This window comes from Lissotriton helveticus, chromosome 9 (assembly GCF_964261635.1).
Source record: "Lissotriton helveticus chromosome 9, aLisHel1.1, whole genome shotgun sequence".
NCBI classification, from domain to species: Eukaryota; Metazoa; Chordata; class Amphibia; order Caudata; family Salamandridae; genus Lissotriton; species Lissotriton helveticus.
The window spans coordinates 27,087,697-27,108,725 of record NC_136070.1 but is presented as its reverse complement, the minus strand read 5'-3'; the positions used below and the strand labels follow the sequence as shown (position 1 = coordinate 27,108,725).

Here is a 21,029-nt window from a genome sequence, read left to right as displayed (position 1 = left end):
TGAATGTGTTTCTGCAGGTTCTGGGCCATGCTCCCCGGTATTGAAGGTGCTTCTGCAGGTTCTCGACCATGCTCCGTGGTATTAAAGGTGTTTCTGCAGGTTCTTGACCATGCTCCGCGGTATTGAAGGTGTTTCTGCAGGTTCTGGGCCATGCTCCGCGGTATTGAAGGCGCTTCTGCAGGTTCTCGGCCATGCTCCGTGGTATTAAAGGTGTTTCTGCAGGTTCTTGACCATGCGCCACGGTATTGAAGGTGTGTTCGAGGCATGTGGGCTGCTAAATTCATATCTATAGCATAGATCGCCGCCTAGTGTTGGGTCCGGATGATTGCACGTTGTTGTCCTGGAAGAGTCTTCGAAGTATCACGAGATAGGTGGCTCCTCCCCTGGACTACAGTGCGCATGGGCATCGACTCCATCCCCAGATTGTTTTTTTCCGCCATTGGGTTCGGATGTGATTTCGACATCTCCTGTTCGGAATCGATATAAAAAACCTTTTCAAGTCCAGAAGGCCTTCTTTTACTCCGTCGGTATTGTTCGCGTTCGGTCTCATGTATACTCCAACTCGTCGAGTCGGATATCTGAGGAGTCGGGTGACTCTTCGGTCATCGAGGCCCTGTCGACGCAGCAAGACTTTCGACGGCATGGAACGGAGTCCGTTCAAGAACTGTCCCGTGTGTGGTTCGAAGTACCCACATATCGACGTGCACCCTGTGTGCAACAAGTGCCTGTCGCCGGACCACGACGAGGCCAGCTGTATGGCCTGTTCGAGATTTAGATCGAAGAAGACGATCAAGCTTCGGCGCGTGGCGCGCCTCGAGGCCCAGCGGTCGGCCCCGGCGCCGGACGACATCTTCGAAAACCCTGAAGCAGACGAGCTAGAGCATCGCCTGCAAATTTCGCCCACAACGGCGGAGGTCGAGCACGACTACGAAGCAGACGTCGAAGACCAAAACCTAGAGGAAAACGTCGATGAGGTAGGGGACGACCAAGAAGCATATGGGGCCATGGAAGATAGCTCGGAGGAAGAGCTATGCCCCGTTCGTACTCTTACATTGGCTCAGGTCACGGGATCGCCACACGGCCTTACCCACGACCTTACACCTCGATCCACGGCCCCGCCTTCCGGCCCGGCTACGGACACCTTAGCGGAGCCGCCATTAACGAAATCGAAACCGAAACTAACAACATCGGTGTCGACGAAAACAAAGATGGACGACGCGCCATCGAAACCGAAGACGTCTGCTCCACCATCGACGCCGTCGTCTTCGGAAGCCTCAAAGTCTAAAAAGGCTATCGACCAGGCAAGGGTGCCGAAAGTGGTCAAGGAAGCCAGCTCGAAGAAGGTCGTTGAGCCGGTATCCAGCAAGATGGTCGAATCGAAGTCAAAGAAGACTGTCGAGCCTACGGCGGACAAGGCTACCAATCCAAAAGCCAAAAGGGCCGTCGAGACAAAGTCGGCAAAGGGCACCGAGCCGACGTCTGGAGTCCCGACGCAAAAGGCAAAGGCTGTCGACCCGAAGCTGTCGGCGCCTGCGACCGTGGAAGCTGATCGTGGCGCTTCAGTCGGCGACGCGCCTGCGCCCCAAGCGGCAAAACAAAAGTCATCGACGCTCGGATCTTCCCCTGGAGGTGGATCGAGGTCGTCGGTCGGGTCGACGAAACCATCCGCTTCCTTTACGAAGCAGGTCTCGGACTCCCTCAAGCGGATACGGGACAAGGAGTCGGCGTCGGAGCCGAAGACACCTTTAGCACCTAAGCGGTTGGCCCCACCGAAGAAGACTTCGATGCCGATCCTTTACACTCTGCCGCCTAAGGCGGCGCCGAAGGCCTTTTCACCACGGATGGTGACCAAGGACTCTGCAATGTCGACACAAACTCACCCGAGTGGAGGTTTAAGTCATCGACAACCTGTGCTAGAGGAGCAGTCGGCGCATATCATCGACGCCGACACTGGCAGACTCACCCTCTACAAGAGGAAAATCACATCCCAGCCCCTGGAATCGTTTGTCATTCCTCTAAAGCGGAAGAGACCAGCACCAGAGGCACCAGTACTGGTAGAGCACCTTCTTCCACACCCTAGGAGGAGTGCAACGCCTTCACCCACTTGCTCAGATGGGGAAGGGGGTGAGCAGAATGAGGAGTATAGTTTTCCTGCAAACACCGACCCTGAAGAGCAACAGGACTCGTGGATGGACACTGGTGATCAAGGAGACCAGCAGGTTGTCCAGGACTCTCAGGTTTATAGCGCGAAAACGTCTCCCACTGAAGACTCTGCGGGATTTAATGCCTTGATTGAAAGGGCAGCTATGAACCATAAGGTGGAGATGCATGCTGACCCGGTGGAAGTTGACTTTCTGTTTGACACTTTCTCTGCTGCAGGAAAAACTGAAGACTCTTCCTATGCTAAAAGGAGTCCTGAAGCATGCCACGGACATTTTCAAGGAACCAGTGCTTAATTTGTAAAATATGAAGTGCAGGTGCTCAAATCTTTGTCGGAGGCCACACCTACATTTCTCTGGCTCCACCCACTCCCTCCACTGGCTCCACCCACTTACTCTATTAGCGCCACCCACATCTTCAACTGGCGCTGCTAAAAATGATGAAGGTAATTTGATACAAATGAAACACGTGGTCAGGCATGAGAAGAGTGTGAACAGGGACCAGTAAGTATGCCGCCTCAGGCAGAGCGAGAAATAACTTTAACAGAGAGGAGATGGTCTTTTGAGGGTAGCATGGTCTCAGAGTACTGTCTTGCACACGGCAACATTATAGTAGAGGAATTCTTTTGTATCGTTCGGAGGGTGTGCATTTGTCTTTCATGGCAAATAAGCGTATCTATCTGCTGAATTTAAGAGAAAAAGTGGTAAGCATCTAGGGGAAGAACCTGTGGTGCTAGAAAGATCAGTAATGTTGGGTGATTTTATAATGTGGTGGGGCAGGAAAACACCCAGTTGGGGTTTCCTGGTTGTCTAACTATTGTGAAGGTCTAACCAGCCCAGCATTCCAAAGGTGTTCTAGGTACATCCAGGCTAGTGCTGGACACCTGGAGCTCAATATTTCGTCTGCCTCAAATCACACATGCAATCTGGCTTAAAACATTATTGCCTAGCTGCGGGCAGGTTAGGTAAGCCTGACGTTCTGATAATACAGCACTCCAAATGGAATCTTACAGCCACAAGAAACTCACTAAAAGGGACACATACCACAGAAATACTCCTGAGTCCTGAAGCAGCACCCATGCGGTGTAAAATTAACTAAGTGCATGGGGCTAAAAAAATATAATTAACTGTACATTATGAGAAACGTCAGTTAAAAATTACCAATGAAGTATTTGCACATCATTTTAACCTCAATAACAGTGATGGAAGCCACAACAGACCGTATTGGAGTTGAAAAGAAGATTCTTGGGGTAACAAATTCGGGGCCAGTCTGCATGTGAGCGCACAGGTTAACCTCGATGAGCCTAACCAGACTTGAGGGCGATGCTGCCTCCACTACCCCGGGCATTTTGGCGAAGCCACCTCTGTGTACAGGGCTATCTGGTGCTTGACACGGGTCAGCTATGTGGCAATGGGAATGAACAAGAATACAGCTTCAGCACCCAATATAGAATGCCCATCCTTACCTCGTACGTACCCACTACCCACCATATTGTTTGGTGAGCTGAATCAGTGTCAGTCTCAGAAAGAAACACGGGCAAAAGAAGCTTGGAGGTGAAAATATATTTTGATTTTATACAAAGTTCATTTTGGGTTTGTTGATAACAGCTCGTCAAATCTCTAACTTACTGTACACATTTTTTCTTCGCTGACTGTGCATGTTGTCAAACACCTACTCTGGCGCAGAGGCGATGAAGTTCGGCTCTGTTCTAAGACAACAGTGAAGAAAAAAAATAGACTTGTTCTTATTGACAGCAGCTTTAGCCGGCCGTCTCTTCCTAAATAACAGTCCAGAAGAACCTCGGTAACACGCTGATGCCTATGGTGATGTGACAAACGACACAGACATTTTTTTCTCACCTTTGTGGCTAATGCCAGGGACCCTGGTCTCCTTGGCTGGACCCCCCTTTGGCAGCGACCCACAACCAGGGCCGGCTTTTGCATTGGTGGCGCCCAGTGCAACAGCCTTTGTTGACGCCCCCAGAACCTTCTCCACAGATTCTCTCACTGCCACGGTGCCACCAAACAACAGTGACCCTCATCCTTCCATAGCCTATCTTTCACATTTATTTTATTTATAGCACCATTTATCGTAATGTAGGCTGTCAGAGTGCTTAACATTACACAAATGCTATGCAGAGATAGTGAATCATACAAGTGTGTAAAACCAATGTGTAGGAAATGTTACATTAGACAAAAGGGCTACAAGGTTTGCCACCCTGCTGCTAGGCAGTATATTTTAAGAGTGCTCCTGGAGAAACACAAAACCCGGATTTAAAACATAATTCAGTGGATGGTGCTATCTATACTTATAAGAATGTTTCACTACCCTAAGGAACCTTTTTTAGCAACCTTAGAATAACAAAAGTTGGAGGAAAAAAGTTCTAATGCTTTGCCTTGCAGTTTGTCTGTAGTTCTTAGAAGGATTGTAATGCACGAACTGCAAGTAGCAAAAAAATGTCCATGTCAAACGCAGTAACCCACTGAGCTTTCTGCATAGAATACACATTTATGACCTTTGCGTTATACGTTGCGCGGGGTTTCGTTGTGTTTCCCTCCCCAGACAGTTTCCTTAAATGTGCCTGTCCATCCCCTAAAAGTCAAACATTCCTGCTCATCACTCATCCTCCCTAAATTCTGAGCTTAATGGCTGTTCCATTCCGCAGCTTTCTTTTAACATGAGCATGCTGGACATTGTAGTTTTGATTCACTTCCACCGACCAAACTGGACTAATGCACTATAAAACTCTGGTTTATTGGACTATGGAGCGCGTTTCCGTTAAACACGTTGAGGCTCCGTGCCAGCCAATTGGTGGATGCTAAGGTACTTACAAGCACCCATAACAATGGCACAAATAGACAAAACAATCATTTGTGAGCAAGTTTGGACATTAAAAAAAAACACAAGAGCCTAGGGTAAAATGCTGGTTTGGGGAGGGAGGGTTACTTTTGTCACACAAAAAATATATTCTCAAGGGATGGAGTGATAGATGTTAGAAATAAGCTACAAACCAATTAAGAACAAAACGTTATTGTATTGCACAGTGATGACTAATTAACCCCTCCACCCTCTTTCATCTTCCGTTTTGGTGGCTGACCACTCATACTGCTGTGCTGAGAAATCGAGGATCATATAAATGCCATTGGTGCCGAGCAGGAGCCCGCGCTTACCTGCGAGTTTCGTAGCTCTAGGGCAACCTGGCAAAATTAAGTAAATTCCATGTACGAAGGTAGCACGGAAACGGACCCACCAGTGACGAATAACTCGGAACGCCCCTTGGATAGTAAAGCGGAGAGCAGCAAGCCAGCTCTGCACACTGCATCATTTCCCAGCACGCAGTGTGCAAGTTAATTTAAGGACCTGGGGAATTTTGGGCGCCAGTGAACGATGGCCAGGTATTATGGGTAAACTAAGCTTCCCACAATTCCCTTGTTAGCTGCTTGCTACGCATGCCCTTGCACCTTCAGGACTGGCGGTTCACCTTAGTTGCAGCACCCAGCCAGGCCAGCACTCACTGAATTTACAGTGGGCAGAGACGCGCCTTCGGGGGGCAAGGGCAAGTATCGGCACACATTTGACAAGCGAGCCAGAGGAGCTTTTTTAATGCACAAATAGGAAAATGCTGCCCATTTCAGTGAGAATAAGCAAAGCCCAATCAGACAACACTGTTCATGCATGCACTCTGAACTCCTAGAGAGTGTGCTTGTAAAGTGCATGCACAAACGGCGTCCCATAATTTGGCGCCCAGTGTTGCAATACCGCCCACACCGCCCTAGAGCCGGCCCCGCCCATGACCCCCCAGGTACTTTCGGCTCTCTCCAAGTGCCCTTGCCCCTTAGTTACATTTTTGTCAAAGGGCAACACTTTTACTTAACATATTTCACACTCTGGAACACACTATGAACACACCAGTAGTTTGTTCCTTAATTAGTTCAGAACCTGTGATGGAAGGAAGAGGGAACGAATGCCGCTGCCTGCCTATCTTTTAGGGAAGGCCTGGGAAAGTGAAACCAAAGTGTTTCATCGGGAAACTAATTCATGCGCTGCTGCGCGCCAGCCGGCATGTTTGTAGTTAAAGCAGTTTACACAGAAGCCTGAAAGACGAATGGGCAATTTTCAACTACAATGCGTTTTACTATTGAACAGCGTTTCTGAGGTATTTCCATAATCTAATGAGCCCGGCTCTTTGTATGACTTTTAATTAAGTTGAATAAAGAAAATTTGACTTGACTTGAGCCCGGCTGCATAAACACATGGACATTGTTCTTCTGTCCGCGTTTAGCAAAGGCTGCCAAAACAACACCTCGTGAACTGATCTCGTGCTATTGATTTATCTCACCTGGGCCTTCGGAAGCATTGTTTGTTGTGGGAAATATACTTGAAAGAAGCAGGTTCATCATCGTCGTTCAAGTGCGCCACTGCCCGACAAAGGACGACGTTGAGCCTGGGCACTGTGGGCAGGGAAGCCGGTGCAGGCATGTACGTGGCCATGTGGAAAAATCTGCGCGCGCTGCGTGCGCAGCCCCTACCCCACACATCAGAATCAACATCCAGCCCGCCCAAATAAATCAGCGTGTGTCTCCCGCGGCACGCCCACAGGCAAGTTGCAACACTGCACTGTGAACTAAGGGCCGCGCCCGCGGCTGCCATGATCAGCATATATATATTAATTTATGAATCTTCTCTTGGACTAGGGCTCAGCCTCAGGGCAGGCTAACTTAATATACTGTGGCTGCGTTGCACGTACCGAGTACAGACATACTGTAAATTAAAAAAACAAAACATCAATGTGTGACATGCATGCAGGTCCGTAGACCCGGCCCTGATAATTAAGTGCCGGTGCTAAGCACCGGAAAGCACCGGCACAAATTAAGCACTGCAAGGAACCCACTAGAGCAAGGATGGTCAACCCCAGAATAGAGAAGAAATACAGAGCCGCACCTGGAGACCCAACTTACATACGGGGCCAGTTGCCTTTAGACTCTTTGGTGGCCTCTAATGCCCGCAAGAGGGCGAATTCTCAAACAACGGGTGAAGCTCCTCCCCCGGACAAAGAGTCAAAAGTGCTGGAGGCATCTGGGAAGAGGGTAGCAGCACAGGCAGCCAACATATGGCGCATCTCAAACACACAAGCTCTGTTGGCTAGATACGATAGGGCACATTATGACACCCTAGAACAACTGTTGCAACACCTTCCAGACCAGTTTAAGGAGGGAGCGGAGATGCTTATACAAGAGGGCAAGCTCATCTCCAACGCTGCAATAAAATGTGCGCTCGACGTTGCGGACACAGCAGCGAGAGCAATCAACACTAGCGTGATGTTGAGACGTCAAGCATGGCTCCGCATCTCAGGGTTCAAGCCAGAGATCCAGACTACTATCCTGAACCAGCCCGTTAATCCAGACAGGTTATTTGGCCCAGAGGTTGACACCACCCTCGAAAAAATCAAGAAAGATACTGAGACGGCCAAATCCATGGGCGCTCTCCAGTCTCAGCAATTCAGAGGGAACACTTTTCGTCGCTCAGGCAATCGAGGTGATACCAGAGGACACTTGGCACAGCAGACGCCATTCAATAATGGTGGGGCTCAATCCTCGTACCCCAAGCAGGGTAGAGGAGGTTACCGTGGAAACAGCGCCAAGGGCAGAGGCAGAGGCAACAACAACTCCTGTTCCTCTGCCACCAACAAACAGTGACTCCCTGTCACTGCCCCCCGACCATCCAACACCTCGGGGGGAGACTCCAGCAGTTCCTGCCAGTCTGGAAGTCCATCACCACAGACAGGTGGGTAAGGAAACTTATCCAGTACGGATATTATTTGGAGCTAACGTCCACTCCACCCAACATACCACCAAAGCACCGTCCTATGTCAGCAGAGCATTTGCACTTATTGCAGCAGGAGGTACTCGTCATGCTGCAAAAAGGCGCAATAGAGCTCGTGCCAGTGGAGGAAGAAGGCACAGGGGTGTATTCCCTGTACTTCTTAATCCCAAAGAAGGACGGCTCACTCAGACCCATTCTGGACCTCAGGCCTCTGAACAAGTACATTCTTTCAGAACACTTCCACATGCTGACGCTGCAGCAGGTTCTTCCATTACTAAACCAGGGAGACTTCCTAGCAACCTTGGACCTCAAGGATGCTTACTTTCACATACCACTCCATCCTTCCCACAGAAAGTACCTCAGGTTCACCATACAAAACAGGCATTACCAATTCAGGGTCCTACCCTTCGGAGTGACCACTGCCCCCAGAGTGTTCACGAAATGTCTGGCGACAGTGGCGGCGCACCTCAGGAGACAAAACATACATGTCTATCCTTACCTAGACGACTGGCTCGTTCAGGCCAAGTCTGCACTACAGTGCGCCGCAGACATGTCCCACACCATTCACTTCCTTCACAGTCTGGGATTTTCTCTAAACTATCCAAAGTCGCACCTTCAGCCAGCCCACGTGCGGCAATATTTGGGCGCGACGATAAATACTCAGGCTGCCACAGCTCAGCCGAACCCAGCGAGAATCGACAACATCCAGTCGCTCATCCAGAGGTTCAGACCGCAACACTCCCTTCCAGCGAGAGTGTTCATGCAGTTGATAGGCATGATGGCCTCCTGCATCTTCATAGTCCCGCACGCACGGTTGCATATGCGTCCGCTCCAGGAGTGCTTGGCACATCAGTGGACTCAGGCTCAAGGACAGTTGAAAGACCTAGTGTTGGTGACCGGTCAGGCATACAACTCTCTGCATTGGTGGAATCCACACAACCTTTGCAAGGGCCGACCGTTCCAAGAGCCTGTGCCACAGATTACCCTGACGACGGACGCATCTCTCCAAGGATGGGGAGCTTATGTGCTCCACTACACAGTGCAGGGGCTATGGACAATGCAGCAAAAGAGGATGCACATCAACTACCTAGAACTGATGGCAATCTTCATGGCACTCAAGTCCTTCAAAGTACATCTGTGCAACTAGGTCGCGTTGATCCGGACGGACAACATGACGGCCATGTACTACATCCAAAAGCAGGGAGGTACACACTCTCCACAGTTGTCTCATCTGGCTCAGAGCATGTGGAAGTGGGCCATTCAGAGGAACATCTTCCTCATGGCGGAACACCTCCCGGGCATAGACAATCAGATGGCGGATCTGCTCAGCAGGTACAGCCACCAGATGCACGAGTGGGAGTTACATCCATCAGTACTCCGCCCGTACTTTCAGCAGTGGGGTCATCCAGAGATAGACCTGTTTGCCACAAGGGAAAACGCAAAATGCCAAAGCTTTGCCGCCAGGTTCCCTCACCCACAGTCGCAGGGCAATGCGATATGGATGAACTGGTCAGGCAAATTTGCGTACGCTTTTCCCCCAGCACCTCTCATCCTGCTGGTGGCAAGAAAGCTAAAGCAACACTCGATGACGCTCATCCTGGTTGCTCCCACATGGGCACGCCAACCATGGTACACCACGTTTCTTAACGGTCCCCCCCAGGGCACACTCCACACGCAAGTTGGGGGCCTCCATGGCATTCCTAGGTAACATTCCTTTGGAAGACATTTGTAGAGCAGCCACATGGTCTACACCACATACGTTTACCAAACATTACTGTGTAGATGTGCATTCCAAGCAGCAGGCAGCTGTAGGACAGGCTGTTCTTAAAACACTCTTTCAGACTTCTGCAGCTGGCACGGGCGGCCGCCGTTAATGGAGGGACTGCTATGTATTCTATGCTATAGATATGAATTTAGCAGCCCACATGCCTCGAACTGAATATGCTACTTACCAGTATGCATCTGTTCTTGGCATATAGGGCTGCTAACATTCATATCGCCCGCCCTCCTCCCCGGCGCCCGTAGCGGCTGCAGACTTTTCTTGCATTCTACAATTAGCATGGACATCGCTTACGCTATTACACTCCATCTTTGCCACAATGGCTGAAAACAATCTGGGGATGGAGTCGATGCCCATGCGCACTGTAGTCCAGGGGAGGAGCCACCTATCTCGTGATACTTCGAAGACTCTTCCAGGACAACAACGTGCAATCATCCGGACCCAACACTAGGCGGCGATCTATGCTATAGATATGAATGTTAGCAGCCCTACATGCCAAGAACAGATGCATACTGGTAAGTAGCATATTCATTCTGCAGGTTCTGGGCCATGCTCCGCGGTATTGAAGGTGTTTCTGCAGGTTCTTGACCATGCTCCGCGGTATTGAAGGTGTTTCTGCAGGTTCTGGGCCATGCTCCGCGGTATTGAAGGTGTTTCTGCAGGTTCTGGGCCATGCTCCATGGTATTGAAGGTGTTTCTGCAGGTTCTGGGCCATGCTCCGCGGTATTGAAGGTGTTTCTGCAGGTTCTGGGCCATGCTCCGCGGTATTGAAGGTGTTTCTGCAGGTTCTTAACCATGCTCCGTGGTATTAAAGGTGTTTCTGCAGATTCTCTACCATGCTCCGCGGTATTGAAAGTCTTTCTGCAGGTTCTTGACCATGCTCTGCGGTATTGAAGGTGTTTCTGCAGGTTCTGGGCCATGCTCCGCGGTATTGAAGGTGTTTATGTAGGTGCTGGGCCATACTCCATGCTATTGAAGGTGTTTCTGCAGGTTCTGGGCCATACTACGCGGTATTGAAGGTGTTTCTGCAGGTTCTGGGCCATGCTTCGCGGTATTGGAGGTGTTTCGTCAGTCACTGAATCATGCTCTGCAGTTTTGAAGGTCTTTCTGCAGCTTCTGAACTATGCTCCGAGGTATTGAAGGTCTTTCTTCAGGTTCTGGGCAATGCTCCACAGTCTGAAAATGATCCAAAGGCTGCAACATTACCCAACAAGTTAAGCTTATGATGGGATTGGTGTTCAACCGTACAGTGCTTAAATGTAAACTTGTATTGCAGTTCTGGGTTTTATTTGTTTGACTCTCTGGATAATTTGTTAAAGTTTCTGTCTGGGAATCTGAAATGTCTTTCTGCAAGGTTCCAGGCTGTCATCGTTCTCCATCTGAAATTACATCTTTCTTGGTCCTGAGTCGTGAAACACAGTTTTGATGCTGTCAGTAATCTATACTATGTGGTAGTGACAGGACCCAACACAGTGAAAGGTTTGGGGCTAGATTTATTGAATCTATTAGCAGGGTAATCTGTGCACTGGTATATAACTGTCGCAACACACAGGCACTCCTCGCGCAGAGTTGTCCGTAGCCTCCTTCCCGTGATGTCTTTCATTTCCCCCTCGAAAGGAAATAAAAAGGCAAGTATTGGTGATGGCAGAACGGTGTGGCAATAGCATCAGGTTGTAATAATCCTGTCACTTATAACGGATTAATCTAACCCTGTTAACCAGGCGAAGAGACGAAAGCAGTTCAGTATTACACGCTGACGACTTTTATCATCACAAAAATAAATCAATAAAAATTTGCTCTCTGCTTTTTCCTGTGTGCCTCTCGTGCAAACATTTGTGGTACATTCATGATTTAAATTATAATCAAGCAAATTGAGATTTGCATTCCTTGACCACACTGCCCCTCCAGTCCTTGATTATTTCTCTCATACCACAGTCCACCATCTTTTGAACCATGGTGGTGAGATAGACAACATCACTCGTGCCATGAGGGTTGGGGGGGGGGGTTCAAGCTGGGTGGTGGGCTGCTTTTTCTTACTGGTTTGTTTCCTTTGAAGTTTTCAAGGTAGTGTCTTCTTCTGTACTCTCTTCTCTGCTTGTGGTCAGTGCTTGGTTACAACTTCTCTTGGTCCTCGCTTCCAGTACCGTTCTCCTCAGATGTTCTCCATTCTCTAGTAGAGGATCTCTGTATAGTCATAATCTAGTGAATAGTCCCGCCCATGTGCGTGGACCCCGGGGCAATCAAAAATAATCTCTTAAAGTGTCAAAAAAATGCAGAACTGCACAGACACTTAAGAGAGAATTTAAAGACAGATAATGCAGCCTATAAAACAGGCTACACTGTCCAGTACTTCAACTAGAAATTCCACCACAAAATCCACAAAACAGCAAAGCCTGTACAGATTTCCCTTGCTTTAACAGCAAACACCCTCTGGAATGATAGAGAGTAGAACCTGGACAGGCAAGCCCCATAGGCTGCCATTATGTGGCTCCGAATAGGATACTGTGCCTTTTAGAGAATCTTCCAGAACTTCACAGTATCCCAGAATGCACTGGAGTTCCCATTTACTTTCAGTTCTTTTTTCCGGCTCCTGCAAGCAGGACCCTGGAGCATTGAGCTCTCCCTTTTTAAGGGTTTATTGGTGATTTTTCACTTTGTTGTTCAAGTTAAGTGCTTTTAAGTACTTTGGTGCTGTTCTTCTTGGTATTTTACTCCTTTTGAAGTCAAATATGCCTGCATTATTTGACAAATACCCGGAGTGCTCCAGGAAGAAGGCAAAATCAGACTCCCATGAGGTGTGTATCCTCTGCCTTCCCTCTTCCCACATCCCAGAGGAGTGGGAGATTTGTCAAGGCTTCTCTGGCAGGACCCTGAAGGAAAGACAGAAGATCAGGCTTCAAGGCCTCGAGGAAAGAAGGCTGAAGGCGCAAGGTGGGTCTGGAGGGGCTTATTCTGCCCATGCTGAGGCCTCTGGGGGGCTCCCAGGGGCAGGAAGACCAGCAAACGTTCCCATTCTCCGTCTGGGTCGGTTGCACTGACTACGACATCGAGAGGGATGACTACGGTCTGTTCCCCGTCTCCCCAGGGCTCTGGGTCGAAGCGACGTCGACGGTCGACGTCGAGGGAATTACACAGACCGCCGTCGAAGTCTCCTTTGACGATTTCGTCATCGTCATCGTCGGTGTCGACGTCGAGTGATCGACGTCGAAGGGCCCGGCGTCGGCGCTCGCCGTCGAAGCGACACCGCCGTTCGCCGTCGGCAAAGAGGAAACGACCGTCGTCGAGGGGATCCTCGTCGTCGAGGCGGAAGAGGTCGCCGTCGAGGCGGTCGAGGTCGCCGTCGAGGCACAAGAGGTCGTCGTCGAGGCGCAAGAGGTCGTCGTCGAGGCGGACGAGGTCGCCGTCGAGGCATGGAAGACGGTCGATGCCGAGAAAGGGGCGCTCGACGTCGAGGGGCCTGCGCTCGCCGTCTGGTCACCGTTCTTCGACGTCGAGGAAGCGTTGTGAGAGACCTGATGCTGTGGGAGGCTCGCCAAAGTCCAGGTCTGGAAAGGAAGGCGGTTCACCGGGATCGATGTACTCCGAGGTGTATACTCCATCACAGAAACATGTTACGCCTCCGCCTCCGTTGCCGAGGGGTCTCCCTCCGAGGGCTCTGACCCCTCCTCCGTTGCCTCCTCTGCCTCCACCGGTACCTCGGCCTCAGGTGCCAGAGAGGCCGCCCCCGGTTCCTCCGAGGTCGGTCTCGTTGCCCAGGCTTCCGACCCCTCCCAAAGGGACTCCTAAGCCGCGGAGCGTCCCAGGCCTAGGAAATCGCGGTCACGCTCCGAACGGAGAGGAAGATCGAGGAGTCGGCACAGGTCCTCCACTAGATCTAAGCATCGCCATAGGAGGCGAGGATCCAGGTCACGTACGGACTCCTCTAGGACTCGCTCATATTCACCGACCTTATCGGACTCCCCGGAGACAAGGGTGTCTCCGGTAGACGACATCAGCACAATCCAGGAGGTTCTCCTGAGGGGGGCTATGAAATTGGGCATCACGGTGACGGCTCCTACACCTACGACGTCCGTGATATTCGAGACACTTCACAAGAAGCATCTGTCTCGCCCTCTGCTGCCATTGGTGCCAGGGCTGGTCGAACCTGCGGAGGAGCTGTTCCTTACGCCTGCGGTGGTGAAGGCCGCTCCCTCCCGACTTCTGAAGAAGTACAGAGCACCGGATTCGGACCCGGCCTTCCTGCGGATGGACCCAGTACCCGACTCCGTGATAGTGACGGCGGCCAGGAAGTTACACTCTACCTCCCCGTCCTCCACCGTGCCGCCTGATAAAGAAAGCCGATGGATTGATTCGGCTGGAAGGAAGGCTTGTGGAACGTCTTCCACGACCATGAAAGCCTCCAGCGATTCGGCATGGCTGGGGCGGTACGGCCGTGCCCTGTGGGACTCCCTAGAACAGTTCACGGACCTATTGCCACGAGACAAGAGGGAGGACTTCCTAGAAATACTTAAGGAAGGGATGCTGGTTTCAAACCAGGTCATCAGCGCCGCTGCGGATATCTCGCTGTTGGCGGCCCATGGTTCCTGTCACGGGATCAACCAGCGCCGCCATGCTTGGCTCAGGCTTACGTCACTCAAGCCGGAGGCACAGCAGCGGGTGGCCAATCTGCCCTTTTTCGGAGAAACACTGTTCGGAAAACATGCCGATGATGAGATGGCCCGCATGAAGGCGGAGGCGGAGACCCTGACGGCTGTGGGCTTGGAGAAGCCCAAAGAAAAGAAGTCCTACCGCCCGTTCCAGAGACGGTTCGGTGCACAGGGAAAAGGACGAGGACAGTCTCTGGGACAGCAGCAGCAGCAACAACAGCAGCAGTTCCGGAGACCCTTCCAGAAGCGCCAGAAGGGTAGAGGTGGACAGCAGTCCTCTACTGTGAACAAAGGCCCGGCCGGGTCTCGACCCTGAGCGGTTACTTCCCCTTCATCCGTTACCCGCTCCGGTGGGGGGAAGCGTTCAATTTTTTCTGGCAGTGTGGAGAAAAATTACTCAGGACAAGTGGGTGCTGAATATTGTTTGCAATGGATACAGTCTTCGGTTCAAAAGGGGGTGGTGATGGACGGAGCATCTGAATCAATCAAACACTCACACCCAGTCAAAAGATCTGGGTTTAATCCATCACCGTTCTTTAGCCCACTCTGCCACCCCAGTTCAGACATGGCTATATGCAAATCAGTCTGACCCTGTGCCTCATGGGAACAGTCCAGCCCGAACTGCCAAGCCATGTCTTCCCTGGACCGGAAACAAGCTTCCGAGGACCGGTTTCTGGCATTCCAGCCGTCTTCAGCCCGGCTTGCTTGAATCCAGTGGCAAAGTGAGCAAGGGACTCACGTCTGAGCATACCCTGCCACACTTATGGCGGCCAAAAGCGGTACAAAAGGGGGTGGTGATGGACGGAGCACCTGAATCAATCAAACACTCACACCCAGTCAAAAGATCTGGGTTTAATCCATCACCGTTCTTTAGCTCACTCTGCCACCCCAGTTCAGACATGGCTATATGCAAATCAGTCTGACCCTGTGCCTCATGGGAACAGTCCAGCCCGAACTGCCAAGCCATGTCTTCCCTGGACCGGAAACAAGCTTCTGGACTGTTCCCAGAAGGCACAGGGTCAGACTGATTTGCATATAGCCAGGTCTGAACTGGGGTGGCGGAGTGAGCTAAAGAACGGTGATGGATTAAACCCAGATCAGTTGACTGGGGGTGAGTGTTTGTATTGTCAACGCTCCGTCCATCATCACCTTTGGTTTTTCTACAGTCTTCGGTTCACCAGCCCTCCTCCATCGATTTCCTCTGGTCAGCTCGCAGTATCAGCTGCGCGAGCTCCAGACGGAGGCCGATATCCTGTTAAGGAAAAGGGCGATAGAAGACGTCCCTCTGTCTCAAAGAGGAAGAGGTCTGTACTCCCGGTTCTTTCTGGTCCGCAAGAAGGACAAGAACGAGTTCAGGCCCATTCTGGACTTGCGACAGGCAAACAAGTGGATTCGCAGAGAAAAGTTTCGCATGCTGTCGTTGCATCAGATTTATCCTCAGTTGCAACAGGGAGACTGGCTATGTGCAATAGACCTACAGGATGCGTACTTCCATGTGCCCATTGCACACAAAATCAGGAAGTTCCTGCGATTTCAAGTCGGCACCAATCACTATCAATACACGGTACTTCCATTCGGGCTGAAGTCTGCGCCCAGGACTTTCTCGAAGTGCATGGCAGTGGTAGCGGCACACCTGAGGAAGAACAAGGTGTTTGTCTACCCGTACCTGGACGATTGGTTGATCAAGGCCTCCTCCTTCTCGGAAGCTCAAGCGCACTTCCAGAAGACGTGCGTTCTATTGAACAAGCTGGGGTTGCACATCAACATGTCCAAGTCTGTCCCGACTCCGATCCAGTGCATTCAGTACTTGGGGGGCCACCATCGATACGATGTCAGCAAGCGTGTCTCCTTCGGAGGAGCGACGATTGTCACTCCTTCGGAAGGCTCAGGCTCTTATGACCACTCCATCTACGACAGTGAGGACGGTGTCTTCTCTACTGAGGTCGATGGCCTCTTGTGTCTCCCTGACGCCACATGCGCGGCTGCACATGAGACCGCTGCAGGAGTGCTTGGAAGATCAGTGGGACCAGAGGACCGGTTCTTGGGAGGACAAGATACGACTGTCTCTGCATGCTCTTCAGTCTCTGAAGTGGTGGTGGTCAGCGGAGAATCTCCTCCGAGGGGTTCCCTTCCACAAGGACATTCCCACTCAGACTCTCGTGATGGATGCTTCTCTCCAGGGATGGGTAGCGCACTCCGGAGACTTACAGATTCAAGGGACGTGGTCCCCGACGGAGTCCACGTACCACATCAATTTCCTGGAACTCAGAGCTGTTCACTTGGCACTGAAGGCTTTTCACCCGTCCTTCCAGACCAACTCTCTGCTTGTACAGACGGACAATACGACCACGATGTGTTACCTCAACAAGCAGGGGGGCTCGAGATCACGCACCCTGTCACAGGAGGCGCAGGCGATCTGGCACTGGCTTCTGGCCCGAGGACTGACGATAACGGCCACCCATCTGCCAGGTGTGCAGAATGTTCAGGCAGACGCACTGAGCAGACTGATTCAGGAAAACCACGAATGGGTCATAAACGACGAAGTACTGGGAGAAGTCTTCGCAAGGTGGGGAACTCCAGACGTAGATCTGTTCGCCACCGCAGAAAACAGCAAATGCCGAGACTTCGCCTCCAGGTATTACCAGCCAGGGACGCTGGGGAATGCGTTATGGATCAACTGGTCGAACAGCTTTCTGTACGCTTTTCCACCCATTCCCCTGATTCCGACGGTTCTCATCAAGCTGTCCCAGTCCAGGGCACGGATGATTCTAATTGCCCCGGAATGGCCTAGACAGTGGTGGTTCACGGACCTGCTTCACCGGTCTCTCCTTCCTCACATACGGCTGCTGTGCCGGCCGGACCTTCTCATGAAGTTCGGGGGGCGGATGTTGCACCCCAACCTCTCGTATTTGAGTTTGGCGGCATGGCTCCTGAGATAGTGCAATATGGCCATCTGAATCTCCCAGAAGATTGCATGGACATACTGAAGGAGGCTAAGCGACCTTCCACTAGAACTTCTTATGCTTACAAGTGGAAGAGGTTTTGCATCTGGTGCAAGTCCAAGAACTATGACCCTACGACATGCAAGGAGGATGTCATCCTTCCATATCTACTACATCTGGCGCAGTCTGGCCTTAATGTCCATTCCATTAAGGTTCATCTGGCTGCTTTGACTGCCTACAGGAAATGCCCTTCACAGACTTCCTTCTTCCAGATCCCTGTGATCAAAGATTTTCTGGAAGGCTTGAAGAAAGTATTCCCTCCTGTCAGGCTTCCATCGCCTTCATGGGAATTGAATGTGGTGATGTCCAGATTGATGAAGGAGTCTTTTGAACCTATTCATAAGGCTTCGTTGCAGCACCTGTCCTGGAAGGCGGCGTTCCTCGTGGCCATTACATCGGCCCGCAGGGTGAGTGAAATTCAGGCGTTGTGTTGCCAGGAACCTTATACTGTATTTTATGCTGCTAAGGTTGTTATGCGTACTCACCCTAAATTTCTTCCCAAGGTTATTTCTGATTTTCATGTCAACCAGACTATAACTTTGCCTACGTTTTTTCAGAATCCTTCATCTCCAGCGGAAACGTCTTTACATTCCCTGGATGTTAGGAGGGTGTTGAAATTTTATCTGGATAAAACCAAAGACATTCGTAGGTCAGACCAATTGTTTATCAATTATGGATCAGTCAGGACGGGTCTTGCTACCTCTAAACAGTCCATCTCGAGGTGGATTGTGTCCTGCATACAATTGTGTTACCAAAAGGCTAATAAGACCTTAGGGGGCAAACCTAAGGCTCATTCCACCAGGGGCAAAGCTGCCACGACTGCTTTGCTTCGTAATGTTCCCATTGCAGAAATCTGCAAGGAGGCCACTTGGAAGTCGGTCCATACCTTTGCTAAGCATTACTGCCTGGACACTGATGCCAGGGCAGATGCTCAGGTTGGGCAGGCTTCGCTGCGAAATCTGTTCGCACAATAGTGGTGTTATTTCTCGTTTCTCCACCGCCGCTTTGGTGTGGGGATGGGCTTGCCATTCTATTCACTAGATTATGACTATACACAGAGATCCCCTACTACAGAAGGAGTATTTTCTGTCCTGTAACTCCAGTTCTGTAGTAGGGGTATCTCTGTTATAGTCATAAGCGCCCGCCCTCCTCCCCGGTGGAGAGAGATATTCATGTACGGAATGCTACAGGTCTGGCGTGTTACGCCTTCAAAAAGAACTGAAAGTAAATGGGACCTGCAGTGCATTGTGGGATACTGTGAAGTTCTGGAAGATTCTCTTAAAAGCACAGTATCCTATTCTGAGCCACATAATGGCAGCCTATGGGGCTTGTCTGTCCAGGTTCTCCTCTCTATCATTCCAGAGGGTGTTTGCTGTTAAAGCAAGGGAAATCTGTACAGGCTTTGCTGTTTTGTGGATTTTGTGGTGGAATTTCTAGTTGAAGTACTGGACAGTGTAGCCTGTTTTATAGGCTGCATTATCTGTCTTTAAATTCTCTCTTAAGTGTCTGTGCAGTTCTGCATTTTTTCGACACTTTAAGAGATTATTTTTGATTGCTCCGGGGTCCACGCACATGGGCGGGACTATTCACTAGATTATGACTATAACAGAGATACCCCTACTACAGAACTGGAGTTACAGGACAGAAACTACTCCTACTCCTCCTTCGGCTCCATCTCATTCTCTCACTTCCTCCTTCCTGACAGACTGTTTGTTCTTTTTTACTTTAGGTAGGGAGAGGTGTGGCGCAGCGGCAAGAGCGTCTGACTCCATAGCGTGGGGCTCACCGTTTGATCGCCGGCGGCAGCACAGCATCATGTGACTGGGGAATAGCTCTCTTAATCTCCCCGACAGCCTCCCAGTGCCTTGAAACCCTTAAGGGAGTGATTAATTTGCGCATTTACAAATACCGAATTTATTTATTTATCCTTGAAGTGCTGATCATGTTCTTGGTTTCTTTAAGGGTTAGCAGTATAGCGGCTCAACAATGCATGTATAAGTAGGCATCTGTTTTTTTGCCTGCCCCTAGTGCTAATGCAGGAACATTTTACTGCGTTTACTAGTAAGCAGATCCCAGTGAATGTCCACCTGTTGACTGCACATGACCATGTTCTTCCTTTACTGTAGATCTGACATTGCTATCCACAGTGAGCTCTATAGACATCTTGAGTTTTAAAAGTAAGTGAAGTATGCCCAATCTGTTTTTTGTAGTCGACCTCTGGGACCAGAGATTAGAATGGTAAAAACATATAGAGAGGTGATATTGTGAAGTTTTTATTGCTCTTCCCCATCACATGCTTTAAAACAGTAAGTCCAAGAAAACTGTACCCAAGTATGATGCCAACCTGTTTCTGCCCCCTTCTAGGACCTGAGTGGGTCTGGGAAATTCATCAGAGCAAAGCGTCCCCATGTTGAGTCCCTACAGTTAACCCTTTTTTAGTTCGAGCTTGGGCAGCGTATGCGCTGATCTGCGGCATGCTGCATTGGAGTATGGAATAGAAGCCCCACCCACTCTGCCCATATTAGTCATTGGTTTGTGTCATGGCCTTCTTAAATGCTGGCTTCTGATTCGTTAATAGGCTTGTTAGTCCCTACTTATTACCACCTTGTCTTCATTTGTAACCTCCCATGAGGGCTGGCCCTTTTACTTTAGTTGTTATACGTTACGTATTTTTTAGTATGTAGGCACTATTTTTTCTCCTACTGCAGGCACGACATACTTTCCTGCAACATTCAGCGCACCATTAGTGCTTTTACTTTCCAAACAGCCAGGAAAATGACGGCAGCTTCTTTGAATATGTCTTGCATTTACAAGTGTTCAGGCTATTGGCATTGTAAATGACAACGCCTTTTATTTATGAGTTAATTAGCAAAACAGATAAATAAAAGGCATTGTCATGTACAATGCCAATCGCTTAAGCTCTCGCAAATGCGAGACCTATTGCATTGCAAATGCTTGTTATAAAAAGATACGTCAGTGCATCAGTCATGAAGGGGAAGGACTACACCTGTGTGACTCGTGTATCCCAACTCAGTCCTTCGGACCTGTAGGAAAAAGCAACTGAATAAGTCAGGGGTACACTCCAAGTAAAATATGTCATTTTTATCACCGATTTGTGAAACTGGTGATGACACAGCACCTTTCTCCAAGCAGTTGTTTTGCCACACACATAATCTGTCTCCTCATCATTACTAAAATGTGTAGTCACACTCTTAAGTACTTTCTTTATTCCGAAAAATGCTCACAGAGTGTGATTTTAAATATAACCACCTGGCTGAGACCTGTGGAGTTGCCTGAAAAATATAGAACAAGGATTAAGGCCCTGGGTACTATTGGTATCTTTATTTACCAGATATGCTGGGCTGACGGTTTAGAGGACATCCTGGGACTGAGTAGCTGGGAAGGGCAATAGAGTAGCCGTATTAAGAGTCGAACATCTTTTGAAGGTGATATGAGGTGCCAAAAGTGTTAATTCATATCCTGTCAAGCGAGCACTAGTTAAATGCTGCGTTTTGGTTTGGTTCAAAAGGGCATCAACTCTATGGGGCACTAACACAAGCAGTGTATGTGACAAAACTATTCCCTCACTCTGACATATGGCCCCAGCTGCCGCTGCCA

General features: G+C 50.0%; 1 protein-coding gene across 1 annotated transcript in view; it reads left to right on the top strand.

Moving 5' to 3' along the window:
- ARHGAP5 (Rho GTPase activating protein 5) overlaps positions 1-21,029 on the top strand; it is a 631,911-nt gene that overhangs the window by 312,657 nt on the left and 298,225 nt on the right. The window lies entirely within an intron of this gene.